The sequence below is a fragment of the Cricetulus griseus genome, chromosome 3, assembly GCF_003668045.3.
Source record: "Cricetulus griseus strain 17A/GY chromosome 3, alternate assembly CriGri-PICRH-1.0, whole genome shotgun sequence".
Taxonomy (NCBI): Eukaryota; Metazoa; Chordata; class Mammalia; order Rodentia; family Cricetidae; genus Cricetulus; species Cricetulus griseus.
In genome coordinates, this window is record NC_048596.1 from 185297946 (window position 1) to 185305920 (window position 7975).

Sequence of the window (7975 nt, forward strand, 5' to 3'; positions counted from 1 at the left end):
GCATGGCTCAATAGCTTCCTTCAGCATTTTCTTCTGTGATATTTGAAAGAATGATTGCATGACTCTACTTCATAGTCCTGGAACAGGTTGTGTTTTCATCCCAAACCATCTCCCTGACCCTGAGCACCCATGTTTCTCATTCCGTCTGCCTGGCACAGACTTCTCACAAAGGATTGGTGGGGAATGATCCCAAAGGTAGGATGTGACATCCATGGGCACTCCACAAGTTAGGACCCATATTTGATTTCTGTTAACAAAGGTCAAAATAACAATGGTTTAAATGAGCCAGCAGATGATGGTTGTCAAGGTGGTAGTTCAAATCACCACAAGGAATTGCAAAGATGGCCCTGGTGTTTCAAGTTCTTTGCTTCCCTTTCTCCTATGCTTTCTTTTCTCCACAAAGATTCCTCCTTAATTTAGGATGGACTCTTCAGCTCCTATGGCCACAGTTTCACAGGAAGTTGTAAGTGAAGGGAGGAAATGCTCCTGTTTTAAAGTTGTCAAGATGGACTTACAACTTCTCATATCCCATTGCCCAGAACCCAATTACATGAGCACACTTAGCTGACAGGGCCATGAATTCTTTATCTACTGGCTTTCTAGGCCACAGAAACACAACTATGAGGATTGTGATATTGAGGAATAGTCACAAAATTGAACTCACACAGTTATCTTCTAGATAAGAGAGAATGAAAAGACTCAAATTGCCAACAGTGTGAAAGTCGTGTATTCTTTTTGTGTTTGAAGCAGTATTTTCTGATGACTTCTCATTCAATAACTAAGCATGTGGGTACTGTACAGAGCGCTGGGCCTAGGAATATGCTTCTGGAACTGCCCTTTCTGTCTTCCCATAGCCACAAGAAAGGGATTGGAAGGAAATGCAGGTGTGCATCAGTGTGCACATTGAAGAATGGTGAGACCTCCCTGGACTCTGCAAGCAGAGTTTTCAGAGAGGATAAAAGAGCTAGGTGGGCATGAGGTGATAAGAAGGTGTCATATGCTAGGAAGGAAATTCACATCTATTCCATTAAAAGCAGTGAAAGGATACCAAAGATTATCAGCAGAAAATACATGGATTTTTGTTTTAATGGTATGGTTCCCCCATAAAAAAGATACTTGCTCAGTTTGACTACATGGGCATTAAGGGAAAAAGTCTGCTGGTTCAAACAACATGAACAAAATCAAAATATGAATTAAAAATAAGAAAAGCATTGTCTCCACTTATGATAGCTGTGGCTTTCTCTGCCACAAAAACTTACTTAGTAGTTTGCCTAACACAACTATGGGGCTTATGAGAGGCTAATTTTCTTATGTATTAAAAATTCCAGAGTACATTGAGCTCCATAGAGACAGTGCCAGGGCAAGCATGAGCCTGACAGGCACTGGTTGACTCTGTGCCTCGCGGACGAAAATCAACTAAACATGGGCAAAGGAGATCCTAAGAAGCCAAGAGGCAAAATGTCCTCATATGTATTCTTTGTGCAAACTTTCAGGAGGAACACAAGAAGAAGCACCCGGATGCTTCTGTCAACTTCTCAGAGTTCTCAAAGTGCTCAGAAAGGTGGAAGACCATGTCTGCTAAAGAAAAGGGGGGATTTGAAGACATGGCAAAGGCCGAAAAGGCTCCTTATGAAAGAGAAATGAAAACCTACATCTCCCCCAAAGGGGAGAACCAAAAGAAGTTCAAGGACCCCAATGCACCCAAGAGGCCTCCTTCAGCCTTCTTCTTGTTCTGTTCTGAGTATCGTCCAAAAATCAAAGAACACCCAGGCTTGTCCATTGGTGGTGTTGCAAAGAAACAACACTGCAGCAGATGACAAGCAGCCCTATGAAAAGAAGGCTGCCAAGCTGAAGGAGAAGTGCAAAAAGGATATTGCTGCTTACAGAGCTAAAGGAAAACCCGATGCAGTGAAAAGGGGGGTGGTTAAGGCAGAAAAGAGCAAGAAAAAGAAGGAAGAAGAAAGTGATGAGGAGGAGGATGAAGAGGAGGAGGAAGAGGAAGACGAAGATGATGATGATGAATAAGTTGGTTCTAGTGCAGTTTTTTTGTCTATAAAGCATTTAACCCCCCTGTACATAACTCACTCCTTTTAAAGAAAAAAATTGAAATGTAAGGCTGTGTAAGATTTGTTTTTAAACTGTACAGTGTCTTTTTTTTTTTTTTTGTATAGTTAACACACTACCGAATGTGTCTTTAGATAGCCCTGTCTTGGTGGTATTTTCATAGCCACTAACCTTGCCTGGTACAGTCTGGGGGTTGTAAATTGGCATGAAAATTTAAAGCAGGTTCTTGTTGGTGCACAGCACAAATTATTTATATATGGGGATGATAGTTTTTGGTTTTTTTTTCTGTTTTTTGTTTGTTTGTGTTTTGTTTTGGGTTTTTTCCCCCATCTTCAGTTGTCTCTGATGCAGCTTATACAAAGATAATTATTCTGTTAACTGAATACAACTCTGCAATTGCAAAAAAGAAAAAAAATGCAGCTGTTTTGTTGACATTCTGAATGCTTCTAAGTAAATACAATTTTTTATTTAAAAAAAAGTCCAAAGATCAGCCGGGAGGTGGTGGCGCATGCCTTTAATCCCAGCACTCAGAAGGCAGAGGCAGGAGGATCTCTCTGAGTTCGAGACCAGCCTGGTCTACAAGAGCTAGTTCCAGGACAGCCTCCAAAGCCACAGAGAAGCCCTGTCTCGAAAAACAAAACAAAATAAACAAACAAAAAAAGTCCAAAGATCAGTAATATAAAAGCATCCTTAAAAAATTACTAATGACTCCCCAAAGTAGGAATTAAGCTCAAACTTGCTTAAAATTTTAAAAGAATCACTTGGTACTAGTGAGGGGACTACAGAAAATTGGTACTTAGGGCAACAAAAAGTCAGTTTAAAATAAAAGAAGTTGTTCTTAAAGTAAAAAAAAAAAAGTTATATTCCATTGTGGTGTGCAGTCTATGAAACAGGCCCCCCAAACTCATTTCCTAGCTGTGATGGCTAGTTTTATGTCAGCCTGACACAAGCTAGAGTTGAAAAGGAGGGAGACTCAATTGGAAAAAAAAATTCCTCCATAAGATCCAGATGTAGGGTATTTTCTTAATTAGTGATTGATGTGGGAGGGTCCAGCCCATTGTAGGTGGGGACACCCCTTGGGCTGGGGGTTCTGGGTTCTATAAGAAAGCAGGTTGAAGCTGGGCAGTGGTGGCACATGCCTTTAATCCCAGCACTCAGGAGCAGAAGCAGGAGGATCTCTGTGAGTTCGAGGCCAGCCTGGTCTACAGAGTGAGTGCCAGGATAGGCTCCAAAGCTACAAAACAAAACAAAACAAACAGGCTGAGAAAATCATGAGGAGCAAGCCAGTAAGCAGCACCCCTCCATGGCTTCTGAGTCAACACCTAGGTTCCTGCTCTGTTTGAGTTCCTTCCCTGACCCCCTTGGATGATGACTAGTGGTGTGGAAGTATAAGCTAAATGAACCCTATCCTCTCCAACTTGCTTTGGTCATGTTAGTCATGGTGTTTCATCACAATAATAGTAACCCTAAGTAGGGCACTAGCACTGACATTTTGGTGAAATTCTTCACCTTAGGTGTGGGAGGGACCTACTGACTCTCTCCTAATAAAAGAATATATAACTGGAATGAAAGAATAGTTTTTAGACAAAGCTGTGAAAAGCTTCTGATTTCTCTCTTTCTCAATCTCTTATTCTCGCCTTCTTCCTTGTCATTCTAAAGACTCTCAAGTGCCCCATTATAAGTGGTCAGTACAGAGGCTGTGAGAAAAAGCCAGCATCTTCAGCCAACAGCGACTGAGGACTTGAAGGCTGCCAATAGCTAGGTAGCCAAGTGAGCTTGAAGCAGGTTGTCTCATTGTTGAGCCTGAAGGTAACTTAAGGCTTATTTTCATTTAACACGTTGACAGCTTTGTAAGACTGACCCTGTGGCTCCAGTGCAGCAAGGCCTTGACACATAAACATGTGAGACAACAGATGAGTAATTTTGGTTTGGTTGTTTGCTTGTATGACGTCACTAAGATTTGGAACAGTCTGTCATGAAGCAGTAGAAAAGTAATAAAGAGTGAATAACTAGAAAAGGGAGCCTATCTTGGCTTTGGACCTGGGTAGTAAGCAGAGGCTGAAGGATTTTGAATAACAGGTTACAAAAACAGACTCTTAGCTGTAATTTCCACTTGGAGAATACTGTCAATAAGCAAAGGGGACACTTGCTACTGGAAAGTGGCAGAAATGGACCCTTGTTTCATAGTGCTAAAAAGCCTGACAACACTATTCCTTCTAGTGCCATGGAGAGAGGAGTGTATAGAATGAACCAGATGGCATTCAAAAGGGCTGAAGCTTCTGCTTACCTTGTTCTTCGTCTACAGAGATTTTCATTTCCACAACTATAAGCTTTAACTCATGCAATTTTACACACACACACACACACACACACACACACACACACACACGGAAGGAATGGGAAAGTACACAGCATTAAAAGAAAACTTAAATAAACAGAAACTGTCCTTAGGAAAGACCAGATGCTGGAATGACAAAATGCTTTAAAACAATAGACTTATGGATACTCGAAAACAACTAAATAGGAAGAAAAATTCTGGGCTAAAATATATAATTAAAAATGTATAAATTGACTGGAACAGTTAAAGGAGGATTTGAGAAGACAAGAAGAAACAGAAATTTTCAAAGAGAAGATAGATGAAATGATTTTGAGTATGAGAAAAAGAAAGAATGGAAGAAAAGTGAACAGAGCCTAAGGGACACACGCAGATACACTTTCATTATGGCCATCCCAAAAGGAGGAGAGAAAGTAAAGGGAGCCGAGATTATTTTGAGTAAATAGTAGCTAAAAATCACTGGACTTTGATGGAAGACAGGATAGAGACATCCAATGAACTCAAACTCTACCAGGATGACGTCAAAGAAGCTTGTGCTAAGAACACAACAGAAGCCACTTATTCACACTAGTGTTCCTCCATAAGAATTCCTGTAGTTTCTCACCAGCAATTTTGTAGGCAAATGGGATGATACACTCAAAGCACTAAACTTTACAACAAAATCAGCCAAGAATCTGATGCCCAGCTGAACTGTCCTTTAACTATGAGAAAGGAAGACATTGGCAGATAAATCAGAGCTGAGTGAATTTGTTAATCTATAGTATAGACTTACCCTTCAAAAAATATTTTTCAGTGGCTGAATGTTATGGCCAGGCCTTTAATCCAGGCCCTTGGGAGACAGAGGCAAACAGGTCTCCGGGAGTTCCAGGCCAGATTAGTTTACAGCAGTGGATCTCAACCTTCCTAATGCTGTGACGCTTAAATATAGTTCCTCACGTTGTGGTGACCCCCAACCATAAAATTGTTCTTGTTGCTATTTCATAACTGTAATTTTGCTATTGTTATGAATCATAATGTAAATATCTATGTTTTCTGATGGTCTGAGGCGATGACCCCTGTGAATGGGTCATTCAACCCCAAAGGAGTTATGACCTATAGCTTGAGAACTGCTGGTCTATAGTGTGAATTCAGGGCCAGCCAGGACAACACAGTAAGAGCTCGTCTCAAGAACAACAACAATGATAAAAGCAAATAAGCTTTTTAGGTTGGGATAAAAGGACACTAGTGAGAAACTTTAAACTATATAAAGAAAATAAATATCTAAACAAATGCACACTTGGGCAATTACAAAAATTAGTTTAACTTTGGTTTGAAATTCTACATGATATAACAGACTAATAATTTTTAAGTTATTATTTCAAAATCTGGTATTACTATAGTTTGCTTTGTCGCTCCACTTTTATTTTATGTGTTTTAAGAAATGAATTCAAAAAACAATTTTTAGTCTATGCCATTGGTTACACAACATACACTTTAATGACATCAGTAACAGAAAGTGATGAGGTACAAAACTGTACTGAAGCGATGTCTTTTTTTGGTTTTATTTTTCATATTAACATGTTAAATGTTAATCATATGAAAATAGTCACAGAATAAAAGCAAATGAAAAGCAATTAAAATCTTTTACTATTAAAACAATCTCCAGTGTGCTAGTTTCTTTTCTTATTGCTGTGGCAAGAATAGCCCAATAAGAGGGCTGGAGAGATGGCTCAGAAATTAAGAGCACCGGCTGCTCTTCCAGAGGTCCTGAGTTCAATTCCCAGCAACCACATGGTGACTCACAACCATTTATAATGAGATCTGGTACCCTCTTCTGGTGTGGAAGCATGTATGGAGGCAGAATACTGTATACATAATAAATAAGTCTTAAAAACAAAGAATAGCCCAACAAAAAGCAGCGTAATGGAGAAAAGGTTGAATAGGCTCACGGTCTGTCACTGTGGGGAAGGCAAGGCAGCAGGAACCTGAAGCAGCATGCCACATCATAATGACAGTCTAGAGCAAAGAACAAGGAAGTAATTAATGCATGCATGCTAGCTCACCCTCCCCTTTTCATTCAATCCAAAATCCAACTCATGGAATAGTGCCACTCATATTCAGGGTGGATCTTCCCACTTCCATCCACTCAAGGAAATTCCTTATGGGTTTGCTCACAGGTAAATCTAATCTAGACAATTCTTTCCAGGAGGTAAGTCTCCTTTCCCGGGATTCTAGATTGTGCCAAGACACTATCTATCCAAAGAGACAAATAGGCTGTGAAAGAATGAAAAACATTCATTCTACATTGGGTGATGTAGTTCATTCTCTGTGAGTTCGAGGCAGGCCTGGTCTACAGAGCGAGTGTCAGGATAGACTACAAAGCTACACAGAGAAACCCTGTCTCAGAAAACCAAAGGGGTAAAAACCCACACACAAGCAACTCAATGGTCAAAAACTGGTTCTCTAATCTTCAGCTATACTGACAAAGTAAGTGGGGGGCACAGATTGCTAACATCAAAAATAGGGACATGCCTACTAACAACCTTAAGGAGGAACTGTGAACAACTACACAGAGCAAATTGGACCTAGATGAAATGGACAGATTTCTAGAAGTGCAAAACCTTCTGAGACATTCATAAAAAAACTCAGCATCCACATGGACCTTTAGCAGCAAGTAGAGTCAGTCAGCGGACAAGCCTTCCCTGGAAAGAAAAGCCCAGAACTGCTAGTTTCACTGTGCATTTTACCAAACATTTAAAGTGCCCAATCCTTTCCAGTCTTTCTAAAGTGTTGCTGAGAGAGGAGCACTTTCTCACAGTTTTGGAGAACCACTGCTTGACACAAAGACACACAAAGTTACTGCAAGGAAATCCAGACTATTTAACCTATGAACCCTGAAAAACAAAAGTCCACAGCAAATTACTACCAAACTGAACTTATTTGCATGTAGAAGGATTCCATACATCATCTTAACCAGCTGTGACTTACTACTGGAATGTGAAGTTGGTTTCAACCTATGAAAACAAAGTAACATATCATGCTGGTAGAATAAAGAGAAAATATATTGTCATCTTGACTGATATAGAAAAATCACTGACTAGCACTCCATCTCTTTCATAATAAAAGCACTCAACTGGCTAATAGAAAGGAACTATGTGAAGATCCCGTTAGTTTGGATAGGAAGCCCTCCTTTCCAAAGCTCAAGTGGTAAAGGCTTGGTTACCAGATGATGGGCTTGGAAGAAGTGATTGAATCACGAGATCTGAGGGATGTGATAAATTGATCCAGTGATGGATTCATGACTTGATGGTCCTATTGCAAAGTGGTGGAAACTTTAGGGTTGACCTAGCTGGAGGAAGTAGGTCACAGTATGTCTTAGAAGGCTTAATCTTGTCTCTGGTGCCTTCTCTAATTCTTTTTTTGTTTCTTGACTGCCAGGAGGTAAGCAGCGCCCCTACCATACAGTCTGTCTTTCATGACCCTTTGCCTCATCCCAAACCCACAGCAATGGATCCCCCAACCTTGGACTGAAATCATCACCATTAAATTGTGGAAGAGTAGGAGCTTTTTCTCTAAGATTCAGAAGGAGGCCAAAAG

The 7975-nt window shown here is 40.3% G+C and overlaps 1 pseudogene; it reads left to right on the plus strand.

Annotated features, from left to right (window-relative positions):
• The first annotated feature begins 1396 nt into the window (after positions 1-1396).
• Positions 1397-2150, plus strand: LOC100759639 (annotated as a pseudogene).
• Positions 2151-7975: the final 5825 nt, after the last annotated feature.